Below are 16,774 nucleotides of genomic sequence, written 5' to 3' on the forward strand. Positions count from 1 at the left end.
GATTTTCTTTAATCTCACTCTGTCATCAGGTTTGGCTGATATGAAGAGCTGCGTGTCATCCGCATAACAATGAAAATTCACATCATGTTTTCTAATAACTTTGCCCAGTGGGAGCATATATAATGTAAATAATAACGGTCCTAATATAGAGCCTTGTGGAATTCCATATCTTACCTTAGTATAACTGGAAGACCTATCATTTATCCTCACAAATTGATAGCGATCGGTTAAGTATGATTTAAACCATGATAAGGCCGTTCCAGTTACACCGACTATGTTCTCTAATCTTTGTAAAAGGATAGTATGATCTATTGTCTCAAAGGCTGCGCTCAGATCGAGAAGTACGAGTAGGGAAGCACAGCCTTGGTCGGCAGCTGTAAGCAGATCGTTTGTTATTTTAACTAAAGCTGTCTCAGTGCTATGATGGGGCCTAAATCCAGATTAAATTTTTTCATAGATCTGGTTTCTTTGCAGGTAAGAGCAAAGTTGTTGGGCTACAGCTTTTTCTAAAATCTTAGAAATAAACGGTAAGTTTGAAATAGGTCTATAGTTAGACAGTACAGTAGGTCAAGATTTGGTTTCTTGATCAGAGGTTTAATTACAGCTGTTTTAAAGGCTTTGGGTACATGGCCCAGGGTGAGTGATGAGTTTACTATCATTAACAGCGGTTTAATTATTTCTTGCAGTACTTGTTTTAGTAATTTTGTGGGGACTGCATCAAGTGTGCAGGTTGTGCTGTTTGAAGAGGAGATAATTTTCTCTAGTTCTAGCTGTGGAAGTGGGTGAAAGACTTCCAACCTAACTTCAGTAACAGAGTTTTGTTCTAGATCAGCCACACCAGAAGACTCTGGTCTGTCTCTCTATTTTATGTTTAAGGGGTGCTACACCGTGTAAAGTAGAGCGAAAGGTATTTTCTAAACCTTCGGTTAGTTTGTCTAGTTCTACTGGGTCTACAGGAGAGTACATTATAGTTGATAAATCGGGAAGCTTATCGGTAAATTGTTGGGCTGTAAAAGGCGTTATTGAATGTTTCATAGAGTAGCTAGGGGTTTGAGAACGAATATTGAGGTTATCTATGCTCACACCCAGGGTCAAAACTAAATCCAGAGTATGATTACAGTAATAAGTAGGTCCTGTTATATTTTGAACAATACCAACTAAGTCTAAAATCGATGTGAATGCCTTTTTTAATGGATCATTCAACTTTTTGAAATGAATGTTGAAGTCTCCAACTATAATCACTTTATCACTCATCATCATCATAAACTGTTTCTGCTTTCACAATAGTCTTAATGACATCCTGTGGCAGCAATCGGTCCTTCAGATACAATCTCCATCAGCTGCTGTCTTGGGCAGCATTGACTATTTTGCTCAGATGGCATCTACTTTGGAAAGGTCCCAGGCCTGCTTGTTTTATATCTACTCTGATTAGCTCAAGAAGGTTTGTGCAATGTCGTCCACGTCTCCCTGTTTCCGGATCCATTCGGAGGATATGACCAAGCATTGACCATCGCTGTCTCTCTACCTTCTGGGACAGTGGCTCGCATTCTAGGGGTGAGACGAAATCTCGTGGCACGATATCTCGCGAGATAAACGTGACGATATTTCACGTCAAGCTTAATTCTGTCTCGCGGGAAGAAAAAAAAAATAGTTTAGTGTGGACTTTTTAAGAGGGATCTGGCAACCCAGTAGCGATACAGCGGGTAGCTGAGGAGTGAGAGCAGCTATCAGCAGAAGAGGAAAATTCGGGTATTTGCATAGAACAGAGGTCACTAATGGGCGGACCGGGTCCGAAACCAAACGTTGTCCAATGCGGACCCAAAACTACTGAGAAGGATTTAATTGTATACATGCTTTGCGGCGCAGTAAATCACAGACCAATCACGTGTGGGGTAAGATCACCAAACGCTCTCTTTAGTCAATCAGATCTGTGCAGACGCGGTAAGGAAGAAAATAAATAAATAAACACACCGCTCCTCACGCGGGATCGAACCCGTGTTGTCAGGGTCTCGGTCGAGAAAAAAGGCCTTTATAAGGAGATAGGGAGCCCGAAAACGGGCGGAAAAACGAGAACTGGACCATACTGAATTCTAATTAAATAACTTACTCCTTGCATAGAATATGCTTCTGCTACTTTTAAGTTGTATGTCTGGCTGCCTTTTGGCTCCAGCGTAAACAATAAAAGGTAACAGAATGAACAACAAGACACAAACCATATGTAAATACTGTAAGTAAATCCTACACGTGACTGTTTCATAGGCAGTTGTACTAATCCCTTAGCTCTGTACTGTATTTAAAAAATGTTCTGTCTCTGTTTGCACTTCAAGCATAGTCTTAATATGACAGGTTATGGTTATGCATAGTTAAATTACAAGATATTTCGGAGAAAAAACACAAACCATAGTCTTAATATGCCTGGTTATGGTTATGCATAGTTAAATTACAAGATATTTAGGAAAAAAAAAAAACACAAACCCTAGGCTTAATATCACTGGTTGTAGTTTGTACTTATTGTTTGCTCTATATAAGACCTAGAAAAGTTTTATATTTTATTTTTTAATCTTATTCTTATTTCTATTTCTTATACAATCAATGTGTGAGAGAAACCAGTCTGTTAATTGTGTTAAATGATTGTCAAATAAAACTCTAGTTTTCAAGCCATTTTTCATTTTTGACGTTTTCTTTAAAATTTTATTTTTAAATCTCGTCTTGTCTCGTTCTCGTGAACCCAATATCGTGTCTCGTCTCGTCTCGTGAGATTAGTGTCTCGTCACACCCCTATCGCATTCACATTTCTCATACAGTGCTCTATTGGAGATGAGGCTGTGAGGCCATACGTGTCTGGTGATCTTACGTAGATGACTCCGATGACATGAATCCAGTTTATTCAGGCTAACCTTGGTAGCAGACCAGCTGTTAAGTTGTACAGCATGATGGAGATACAGTATGCATTGTATAACTTTAGCCGGGTCTTAAGAGGAATCTTAGATTTTCGGCCCCAGATCTTACAAAGGGATTGGAACGCTATGTTCCCCAGGGTGCAGTGTAATTGGATGTCTGCCATACTACAGAGTAAAGAACCCAAAACATTGTTTTTGCGCCACTGTTCCTTACCTCTGCTTGGTTGACCATCAGCCTCACGTTCCGATGTTTCAGCTAGACGTGTGAATTCTGTCTTTGACATTCATGAATAGGTTGTTGTCTCTAAGGTTTGCTGCTGCAATGGATTGGAGCTGGCTGAGAGATGTTTTTTTCTCGTCTAAAAAGTCCGTCATCTGCATATTTCATTTCCAAGAGCATGCCGATGTCTGATACTGGAGGATTAGGCCGTGGTGATTGTGTCACGGCCTTGTTTAAAATGGGCCAAAATATCCCTTAACCCAATTTAAAAACCTATACACCTTGGGGATCAGTAAAGCCAACAGTAATACACTGGAGAGGGGATACATTTCACAATCATTTATTGAACAATGGAAAAATAAGATCTATCTAGAAGAGATTAAGAAATAAGATTTTGTAGAACTCCAAAAGTCCATACAGAAGTCCAAAACCTTGGCAGCAGCTCAAGGAGGGAAGTAAAAATAGTCCACAGTCCACTCAGTCCGTTGTTGGCTTCACCAATGACAACACACAAAAAAAAAGAAAAAGAAACAAAAGCAGTAACTAAATTTTATAATTTAGAATTTAACTAAATCAAATAAACACACTAAATAAATAATACATCAAAAATAACAAATAAAACAAATCTCTACTGGCTAGAACTGGTAAAACACTAAATATTCACTCCTTCAACCCACTGCACACTCGATCACCCCAAAATTCATATATACAAATTAATATATAACTCAAAGCCAAAGCAAAACCCACGCACTCTTCACAAAAATAATAAGTAAATAGCAAATTAACCAGAAGCCAGAATAGAAAAAAAAACAAAATTCTATTATTAATTTAAAGTAAAACAAAATCAATAAACCAAAAAAATATAAAATGTACTTAAACTAATACTAGTGGTGAGCCAAGAGTAGAATTCTCAAAATATGGGGGGAAATAGCACTTAACTTAGGGAAGGGTGAGCGTTCTCACCCTTTCTTCTCCTCACAACGCCTCTTGGAGCAGACAAACGCCGCTGCAATAGAGTCTCTCACGTTCTCATACACACCGGCAGGTCCACGTGGCTTCCCAGCGCGCTGCAGCAGACACAGGGCAAACACTACATGAACAGAAAACCGCTCCGTTTCTCACAGACAGCAACTTGTTCAGAACTGACTCAGAATAGAAACTTAACTTTGTGGAAGGGTGAGTCGAATCCACACCATTCCCCCAGCAAACACAGCCTCACCGATTCACCTTCTCGAACAGTGATTCAACCAGCGGCCACTCGATTCCTTCGAATCCCAGTTCAGTCAGCGCGAGTCATTCTCAGTCAGCGCGAGTCATTCCCAGTCAGCGCTCCGCTTCGCTTCTCCACTGCCGTGTGTTTGGTGAGAGCTGTCACTCCCCGATCTGTACCCCCTGCCCGATTTGTGCCGCGCATGCGCACGCATGCGCACTGCAAACTGAGCGAGATGAGCAGGGGCACAGATGCCAAGGTGTACTTCCGCCCACACTGTCGCAAACAGCTCGTACACTGTGGTGTCAAAATTAAGGATTTTAAGTTTTACAGAGCTGTGCAGAGTACATTTTCGTTAAATTCAGCATTCACGCCATCCTCCAACGAAGGAATGGGCAAGGAAAGTGTGTGCGTGTGTGTGCGTGTGTTATGGGCTAGTGTGAGCCTGTTAAATAGTTCCGCTCAACAGCGCAAGTTCACAAGCCGCAGCTGAGCCACATTTAAATCAAATAGTATTTGCTGCGGCAGCCCAACAAAATAAAAGTCCATAAAATAAAATTACAATAAATTAAAAGTCACCTTAAAAACACATTAATTTGGCACCCGTGACAATTGTTCTCGTATCGTTGTTAGCGCTGCAGCCAGTTAACAGGTAAACAATACTGAGGAGAGACTGTCTCCTTGTGGAGATCCTATAGTAGTTTCAAACTCGGCTGACAATTCTTTGTTAATGCGAACTCTCAGTCGTGTACAGGCGAGGAGAGTGTGAATTAGCCTTAGTTCATCTTCATTGCAGCCTGCTTGTAGGAGAACCTCTAGGATCTGTTTTCGCTTAATTGTGTCAAAAGCTTTTGACATGTCTATCCCCATCTTGTAAAAGTTCCATTTCCTCATCATTATAACTGAGACAAGCATCCGCTGAGCCAACACTATGTCCGCGTAGCTCCTCCCATGTTTAAAGCCACTGTGGTTAGGCCCAGTAAAGCGGTCCACTTTGTCTCTGCTGCGGTGGAGAGCAATTATGGACAGAATTTTCCTGATGCTGGTCAGTATTACAATAGGTCGCAGATGAGCTGGTGGGCCTGGAGGCTTGTTTGGTAGGGTGAGCATGATGTCTTCCTCTAGAGTCGTTATGGGATTGTGAACTTCAAAGGACTTATTGATGACCTGTTCGAGAGGGCGGGCCACAATGTCCTTAGAGCACTTAAAGAGTTCACTGTTGATATTGTCAGGGCCTGCTGCTCGGCCATTTTTCAGGGCTGAAATGGCCTTCTTCACTTCTTCATCAGTGATTGGATGATCTAGGGGTTTGGGGTCGCCAATGAATGATTGCAGTGGTTCATCTTTGTGGTCTGTGAACTGCTCTTGGAACCACTCCCTGATTATCTATACTGTTCCTATGATATTTCCTTTGCTATCGATGACAGTGAGGTGTTGGTTTTGTAGCCTTCAGTCTTTTTGTGACAAGGAACATCTTGCGGCAGTCGTCAGTGGTGGCAATTTCCTGAGCTATGGTATCTGCATTTTGAAAAGTTTCCACTTTTCTCTCTTAGTCTTTTTGAAAGTTTCCACAATATGCAGTTGCGCTCTTTCCGCAGATTGGAACAATCCATACTACCTTGTTGGTTGATAATTAATCTGAGCCTTTTCTGCTGTTTCGATAGATCAACCACTGTTGGATCACTGGTCTGTCTGATAGATCTAATGCTCTTTCCTGTGGTTACTCCCGCAGTGTTAAGGGCAGATATCCTCATACTGTCCAGGAGGCATTTTAATGCTTCATTTGGGTTGTCACTTTCTTCCCATCCTGCAAGGGTTTCCTCAAGTGCATCTTGATAGGCTTTTTGGATGCCCCGGTTAATGCAAAGTAATTCAACATTGATCCTTGACTCTTTTCAAGTTTGGAATTGAAGTCACCACAGATGAATATTAGCCATCTTGCTGGTGTGTTAATGGCGACTCCAGTTCTGCATAGAAGATGTCCCGGATAGATGGAGCTTCTGCAACTCTTTCAGAAGTAGGGCCATAGGCATTGATAAGACGGAGGTTGAGTGCTGATCCATTCCTTGTAGGTATGGCCATATCAATGATGGCTATCCTGTCACTGACACATCTAAAGCACATGATGTAATCTACTAGTTTTGGTCCTATAGCAAATCTTAGGCAATGGTGTGATGCCTCTCTCTGTTGCATGAGGATCAATTTGTGTCCTGATGGTAGGGTCTGCTCCCACTGGTCTTTTATTTTGGTTTCTTGTATGCATAGGAGATCGACATCATACCATATCGCAGTCTGTGCCTAGTGTGGAATTCTTTAGTGCAGATGAAAGTCCCCAGACATTCCAGGTGGCAATAGTGAGTTGCCATGGTTTGTGTCTTCGTTTCTGAAGGTTAGACATATTGTGGTGTGGTGGGCCGAGGGTTTATCCTTTTACCACCCTCCACAGTGCGGTAGTCAACTCGCACTCCCTGACGACGTTTAGCTTCCTGACAGAGTCAGTACTAGTCAGGTAGTCACCAATCCCATCACTACATACTGCTAAGTCTGTGACAAAATCACTAAATTCTTAAAAAAATTCTAAATAGGGCCCTGGAGGTATGTAGATATAAATGAAAGAAAATGCATTCTTTTTTGTAACTGGATTAATTATACTGGTGTAAAGAAGCTCAAAAGAAGTATAATTATCATAGTGTTTCTGATTGCTAATTAAGGTACTTCAGAAAAGTATGCAGACCCCACCTCCTCTACCGGACAATCTCGGATTGTGTATATAATTGTAGCCTGCAGGGGTGGCTTCATTTAATGCTACATATTCATTTGGCCTAATCCAGGTTTCTGTCAGACACAGAATATCGAATTTCTGATCAGTTATAATTTCATCCACTAGAACTGCTTTTGAATTTAGAGATCTAATATTAAGTATGAGCTATGCTGCATGAAAGTAAGGCAGCACCCTCACGCGTGGGGTGGACACCATCCCTACCTAAAAGACTACTAGGCTTGCCTAGCATTTGGATTTACAAATGCTAATGTTTTTTAGAAATTAAAAAAATATTATTTATATATATTTAAAATATTATTTACCATTTGTACAATTTAATTATTTTTCATATTTTTTTTTTATATTTTTTTCCATTTTCTCCCCAATTTATAAGGTCAATTACCCAACCCAACCCACTCCCCCTATCACTAGTAATGCCCCAACAAAGACTATATAGCTTCCTCCGATACATGTGAAGCCAGCCACCGCTTCTTTTCGAGCTGCTGCTGCAGCAGCATTACCAGCATGCTTGGGGGAAATCACAGCGGCTCGGTTCTGGTACATCAGCTCACAAGACGCCCTGTGCTGCGAACATCACCCTAGAAGTGATGTGGGGAGAGAGCGCCATCTACCCACCCAGAAGGATCAAGGCCAATTGTGATGGCTTACAAATCTTTAAATCTTTATGACCCTTTTTTGACCCCATATGCCCGGAGTAATCTTGACTCTTTAGTATCTCTGCATGAGATCAGTGTTAACAGCATCATATAAAGGATCATTTGTTAGATTTTATTTACTGATAAATATATTCGGAATGGAATCTGAATAAGTGAATAAATGGTGCAAATGATCCCTATTAGTAATATTTTAAAGTTAAATAAAATATTGTACTGCTGACTAAGGGATCAGTGAATCAGAACACCAATCACTCTTTTAAATAAGATATTAAAAGTAAACATTAGAGTTACATCTTAGATTAGCCCATTTAGTTTCTTAAATGATTTCGTTTTTTTATTTAGTAGTTTATTAAGTTTTTATAAAAATAAATGCTATTTTCATTTTAAATAAATGTATTTTTATTGCTGTAGTAATCAGGTTTCTCTCTCACATGTTCTGAGATGCCCGGCTGGCCGGCCTGCCTGGATGTGTCCATCTATGGTTCCAGCTTTCCAGAATCAGCCCTGTCCTTCTACTCATCAGAATTATTACACAACCTTTTTCCTGCTTTTTTCTCTTTCTTTCCTTTCTGTTTTCTCTATCTCTTTTACATGTATGGAGATGCCCTGTTCCTGATGTTCCAAGCCTGGCTCTCCACTGCCCACTGTGTTGTACTCCAGCTCTGCAGCCCTGCACTGATTAACATTAACACACTCAGAATCTGTTTCTGTATTAGCCATAGCTCTATAGTTTGTGCCCATCACATTCTTATATTCATAAATTAGTACCTGTTACATTAGCTATAGCTCACATTATTGTATAGACTGTACTGTTGTTTTGTTCTGTTATTTGTTTGTTGTTTGTTATTTGTTTGTACTGAGCAGGTCAACCCGAGTGGGATGGGTTCCTCTGACAGAGTCTTGGTTCCTTCCAAGGTTTCTTCCTCTTAAAGGGAGATTTTCTTTGCCACTGTGTTCCAATTAAAATTGGCATCTCTGTGATGCTGCTCATAAGAGGCGTGGATCTGTTTTTCTCTGTAAAGCTGCTTTGTGACAACTTGTTATAAAAAGCGATATATGAATAAAAGTCAATTGAATTAATATAAATACGTTTATAGTGCAAAGTAATGCGGCGCTCCCCAGCAGGAGGTAATATAATAATAATGACCTCACTTACGGTGATCGCTTTTATCCTGTCTATTTTTCATGTTCAGTAGCGCCCTCAACTGGTGAGCAGTGCCACTGTATGTTTCAGGGCACAAGCTGATAAACAGAGGGAGAGTGTAATGTTACTGATATCCTTATCTGACACACACACACACACACACACACACACACACACCACACACACACACACACACACACACACACACAGCACCATAGATATACGCAGTTCCACACTCATTAACCCATCAAACAACCTTCAGGTTATGATCATAACGAATATAAATAACAGCATATTGATACTGGCTTCCTCTGACATTTTAACTACACTCTGTATCCACAACGCACACTCACACTTCTGCAGCTCACTCAACACTTTACACCACACACTACACACTTTACTGCTTACACTATACACTACACACTTTACTGCTTACACTATACACTACACACTTTACTGCTTACACTATACACTACACTCTTTACTGCTTACACTACACAAGTCTAATTAAGTCTGATAATTTATTTCTAGCAGCTTTGGGGCCTAATAGGAGAACTTCTGTTTTATCACTATTTAATAGTAGGAAGTTGTGTGACATCCATGATTTTACATCTTCTACACAATCCTCGATTTTCTTTAATCTCACTCTGTCATCAGGTTTGGCTGATATGAAGAGCTGCGTGTCATCCGCATAACAATGAAAATTCACATTGTGTTTTCTAATAACTTTGCCCAGTGGGAGCATATATAATGTAAATAATAACGGTCCTAATATAGAGCCTTGTGGAATTCCATATCTTACCTTGGTATAACTGGAAGACATATCATTTATCCTCACAAACTGATAGCGATCGGTTAAGTACGATTTAAACCATGCTAAGGCAGTTCCGGTTACACCGACCATGTTCTCTAGTCTTTCTAAAAGGATAGTATGATCTATTGTATCAAAGGCTGCGCTCAGATCGAGAAGTACGAGTAGGGAAACACAGCCTTGGTCGGCGGCTATAAGTAGATCGTTTGTTATTCTAACTAAAGCTGTCTCAGTGCTATGATAAGGCCTAAATCCAGATTGAAAATTTTCATAGATCTGGTTTCTTTGCAGGTAAGAGCAAAGTTGTTGGGCTACAGCTTTTTCTAAAATCTTAGAAATAAAGGGTAAGTTTGAAATAGGTCTATAGTTAGACAGTACACTAGGATCAAGATTTGGTTTCTTGATCAGAGGTTTAATTACAGCTGTTTTAAAGGCTTTGGGTACATGGCCCAGGGCGAGCGATGAGTTTACTATCATTAACAGAGGTTTAATTATATCTGGCAGTACCTGTTTTAATAATTTTGTGGGAACAGCATCAAGTGTGCAGGTTGTGCTGTTTGAAGAGGAGATAATTTTCTCTAGTTCTAGCTGTGGAAGTGGGTTAAAGACTTCCAACCTAACTTCAGTAACAGGGTTTTGTTCTAGATCAGCCAGACCAGATGACAGAGAGGATGTAATATTTATCTGTTTAATTTTATCCCGAATGTTTTCAATTTTACTATTGAAGAAGTCCATAAAATCGTTGCTGGTGTGAATGGCTGGAATCTGAGGTTCAGTACCTGCCTGGTTTTTAGTTAATTTGGAAATAACACTAAAGAGAACTCTTTAGATTATTTTTATTTATCTCGATCTGTGAGGCCAGATATGCTGAGCGGGCTTTATTAAGTTCTTTTCTATATTTAACAAGACTGTCTTTCCACGCAGAGTGAAACACTTCCAGTTTAGTTGATCGATATTTACGCTCTACATTTCGTACTAACTGCTTTAAGGTACGAGTTTGATCATTGTACCACGGTGCGAGCTTTTTCTGTCTCTCTATTTTATGTTTAAGGGGTGCTACAACATCTAAGGTAGAGCGAAAGGTATTTTCTAAACCTTCGGTTAGTTTGTCTAGTTCTACTGGGTCTACAGGAGAGTACATTAGAGTTGATAAATCAGGAAGCTTATAGGTAAATTGTTGGGCTGTAAAAGGCGTAATTGAACGTTTTATAGAGTAGCTTGGGGATGTACGTATATTATGACTAAGATGTAATTTAAATGAAATAAGGTAATGATCTGAAATTGCGGAGGTTTGAGAACGAATATTCGGGTTATCTATGCTCACACCCAGGGTCAAAACTAAATCCAGAGTATGGTTACAGTAATGAGTAGGTCCTGTTATATTTTGAATAATACCAACTGAGTCTAAAATCGATGTGAATGCCTTTTTTAATGGATCATCCAATTTTTCGAAATGAATGTTGAAGTCTCCAACCATAATCACTTTATCATTACTTACTGCTAAGTCTGTGACAAAATCACTAAATTCTTTTAAAAATTCTAAATAGGGCCCTGGTGGTCTGTAGATGTTAATTAAAGAAAATGCATTCTTTTTTGTAACTGGATTAATTATACTGGTGTAAAGAAGCTCAAAAGAAGTAAAATTTTCATAGTGTTTCTGATTGCTAACTAAGGTACTTTGGAAAAATATGCAGACCCCACCTCCTCTACCGGACAATCTCGGATTGTGTATATAATTATAGCCTGCAGGGGTGGCTTCATTTAATGCTACATATTCATTTGGCCTAATCCAGGTTTCTGTCAGACACAGAACATCGAATTTCTGATCAGTTATCATTTCATTCACCAGAACTGCTTTTGAATTTAGAGATCTAATATTAAGTAAACCAATCTTTAGGCTTGAAATGTTAGTACTACAGTCTGGATATGATTGTTTAATATAAGTTAAGTTATTTAGATTTACTGTTTTAGTTTTTTGATGTTTTTGTTTGACTCAGGGGACAGACACAGTCTGAATACATTGGTATCTAGGTAACGTCTCTTTGCAGCTCGCAGACGGTCGGCCTGGTCCCGGCTCTGGATTGTCAGCAGCTTCTAATACTACTCTGCCGACTAACTAAAAGACTATGAGCTATGCTGCATGAAAGTAAGGCAGCACCCTCCCGCGTGGGGTGGACACCATCCCTACCTAAAAGACCAGGCTTGCCCTCAAAGTGTAGCCAGTTATCTATAAAGCCCACATGATTTTCTGCACACCACTTGGACATCCAGCGGTTCAGCGAAGAAAGCCTGCTGTAAGCTTCATCACCACGCCTCATTGGGATGGGGCCAGAGCAGATTACCTCCTCGGACAGCGTCTGGGCCTGTTTAATCACCTCTTTAATATTAGCCTTAGTTACTTCAGACTGCCGCAGACGAATATCATTGGCCCCTACATGAATTACTACCCTCGAATATCTCCTATTCCCTAACCTGAGGTTGCCACTAATGTCCGGTGCTCTGGCTCCCGGTAAACAAGTAACTGTTGCCGCTGGTGCCCCTAAAGGAGTAGCTAATTTTTACGTGTCGGACGATAGAGTCTCCTATCACCAGAGTACCTTTAACAGGCTCCTCAGTTGGTGCTTCACTGAGCGGGGCAAACCTGTTTGACACGTGAACTGGGGGAGCGTGGTGTTTAGGTGGGCTGGCTGTGGCCTTTGCGGTAGCATTAGCCTTAGCCTTTCGACTATGCCGCCGAGACGTTACCCATTCGCCCCGCTGTGAGGGCTCTAAGGCCGGAGTCGAGGGGGTACTAACTCTCCCTGAGGCACTCTACACTCTTTACTGCTTACACTATACACTACACTCTTTACTGCTTACACTACACACTACACACTTTACTGCTTACACTACACTCTACACTACACACTTTACTGCTTACACTATACACTACACTCTTTACTGCTTACACTACACACTACACACTTTACTGCTTACACTACACTCTACACTCTTTACTGCTTACACTACACACTACACACTTTACTGCTTACACTACACTCTACACTCTTTACTGCTTACACTATACACTACACTCTTTACTGCTTACACTACACACTACACACATTACTGCTTACACTACACTCTACACTCTTTACTGCTTACACTATACACTACACACTTTACTGCTTACACTACACTCTACACACTTTACTGCTTACACTACACACTACACTCTTTACTGCTTACACTACACACTACACACTTTACTGCTTACACTATACACTACACACTTTACTGCTTACACTATACACTACACACTTTACTGCTTACACTATACACTACACACTTTACTGCTTACACTACACTCTACACTCTTTACTGCTTACACTATACACTACACACTTTACTGCGTACACTATACACTACACTCTTTACTGCTTACACTATACACTACACTCTTTACTGCTTACACCACACACTACACACTTTACTGCTTACACTATACACTACACTCTTTACTGCTTACACCACACACTACACACTTTACTGCTTACACTACACTCTACACTCTTTACTGCTTACACCACACACTACACACTTTACTGCTTACACTATACACTACACTCTTTACTGCTTACACTATACACTACACTCTTTACTGCTTACACCACACACTACACACTTTACTGCTTACACCACACACTACACACTTTACTGCTTACACTACACACTACACTCTTTACTGCTTACACCACACACTACACACTTTACTGCTTATACTATACACTACACTCTTTACTGCTTACACTACACACTACACTCTTTACTGCTTACACTACACACTACACTCTACACTCTTTACTGCTTGCACTATACACTACACTCTTTACTGCTTACACTACACACTTTACTGCTTACACTATTCACTACACTCTTTACTGATTACACTACACACTACACTCTTTACTGCTTACACCACACACTACACTCTTTACTGCTTACACTATACACTACACTCTTTACTGCTTACACCACACACTACACACTTTACTGCTTACACTATACACTACACTCTTTACTGCTTACACCACACACTACACTCTTTACTGCTTACACCACACACTACACACATTACTGCTTACACTACACACTACACTCTTTACTGCTTACACCACACACTACACTCTTTACTGCTTACACTATACACTACACTCTTTACTGCTTACACTATACACTACACTCTTTACTGCTTACACTACACACTACACTCTTTACTGCTTACACCACACACTACACAATTTACTGCTTACACTATACACTACACTCTTTACTGCTTACATTACACACTACACTCTTTACTGCTTACACTACACACTACACACTTTACTGCTTACACTATACACTACACTCTTTACTGCTTACACCACACACTATACACTACACTCTTTACTGCTTACACTATACACTGCACACTCTACTGCTTACACCACACACTACACACTTTACTGCTTACACCACACACTATACACTACACTCTTTACTGCTTACACTATACACTGCACACTCTACTGCTTACACCACACACTACACACTTTACTGCTTACACCACACACTATACACTACACTCTTTACTGCTTACACTATACACTGCACACTCTACTGCTTACACCACACACTACACACTTTACTGCTTACACCACACACTATACACTACACTCTTTACTGCTTACACTATACACTACACTCTTTACTGCTTACACTATACACTGCACATTCTACTGCTTACACCACACACTATACACTACACTCTTTACTGCTTACACCACACACTATACACTACACTCTTTACTGCTTACACTATACACTGCACACTCTACTGCTTACACCACACACTACACACTTTACTGCTTACACCACACACTACACTCTTTACTGCTTACACTATACACTACACACTTTACTGCTTACACTATACACTTTACTGCTTCCACTACACAATTTACTGCTTACACCACACACTACACTCTTTACTGCTTACACTATACACTACACTCTTTACTGCTTACACTATACACTATACACTTTACTGCTTCCACTACAACTTTACTGCTTACACCACACACTACACTCTTTACTGCTTACACTATACACTACACTCTTTACTGCTTACACCACACACTACACACTTTACTGCTTACACTATACACTACACTCTTTACTGCTTACACTATACACTATACACTTTACTTCTTCCACTACACACTTTACTGCTTACACCACACACTACACTCTTTACTGCTTACACTATACACTACACTCTTTACTGCTTACACCACACACTACACACTTTACTGCTTACACTATACACTACACTCTTTACTGCTTACACTACACACTACACTCTTTACTGCTTAGACTACACACTACACACTTTACTGCTTACACTATACACTACACTCTTTACTGCTTACACCACACACTATACACTACACTCTTTACTGCTTACACTATACACTGCACACTCTACTGCTTACACCACACACTATACACTACACTCTTTACTGCTTACACTATAGACTGCACACTCTACTGCTTACACCACACACTACACTCTTTACTGCTTACACTATACACTACACTCTTTACTGCTTACACTATACACTGCACATTCTACTGCTTACACCACACACTATACACTACACTCTTTACTGCTTACACCACACACTATACACTACACTCTTTACTGCTTACACTATACACTGCACACTCTACTGCTTACACCACACACTACACACTTTACTGCTTACACCACACACTACACTCTTTACTGCTTACACTATACACTACACACTTTACTGCTTACACTATACACTTTACTGCTTCCACTACACAATTTACTGCTTACACCACACACTACACTCTTTACTGCTTACACTATACACTACACTCTTTACTGCTTACACTATACACTATAAACTTTACTGCTTCCACTACACACTTTACTGCTTACACCACACACTACACTCTTTACTGCTTACACTATACACTACACTCTTTACTGCTTACACTACACACTACACTCTTTACTGCTTACACTACACACTACACTCTTTACTGCTTACACCACACACTACACTCTTTACTGCTTACACCACACACTACACACTTTACTGCTTACACCACACACTACACACTTTACTGCTTACACTACACACTTTACTGCTTACACTACACACTACACACTTTACTGCTTACACTACACACTTTACTGTGTACACCACACACAAACACTTTACTGCTTTCACCACACACTACACACTTCACTGCTTACACTACACACTTTACTGCGTACACCACACACTACACACTTTACTGCTTACACTGCACTCTACACACTTTACTCATTACACTACACACTACACCCTTTACTGCTTAAATTACACTCTACACTCTTTACTGCTTACACTACACTCTACACTCTTTACTGCTTACATTACACTCTACACTCTTTACTGCTTACACTACACTCTGCACTCTTTACTGCTTACACTGCACTCTACACTCTTTACTGCTTACACTACACTCTGCACTCTTTACTGCTTACACTACACACGCTACTGCTTACATTACACTCTACACTCTTTACTGCTTACATTACACTCTACACTCTTAACTGCTTACACTACACACTACTCTTTACTGCTTACACCACACACTACACTCTTTACTGCTTACACTACACACTACACTCTTTACTGCTTACACTACACTCTACATTCTTTGCTGCGTACACTATACTCTACACTCTTTACTGCTTACACTGCACTCTACACTCTTTACTGCTTACACTATACACTACACTCTTTACTGCTTACACTACACACTTTACTGCTTACACTGCACTCTACACACTTTACTGCTTACACTACACTCTACACTCTTTACTGCTTACACTACACACTACACTCTTTACTGCTTACACTTCACTCTACACTCTTTACTGCTTACACTACACTCTACACTCTTTACTGCTTACTCTGCACTCCACACTCTTTACTGCTTACACTAC

This window comes from Astyanax mexicanus, chromosome 5 (assembly GCF_023375975.1).
Source record: "Astyanax mexicanus isolate ESR-SI-001 chromosome 5, AstMex3_surface, whole genome shotgun sequence".
Lineage (NCBI taxonomy): Eukaryota > Metazoa > Chordata > Actinopteri > Characiformes > Acestrorhamphidae > Astyanax > Astyanax mexicanus.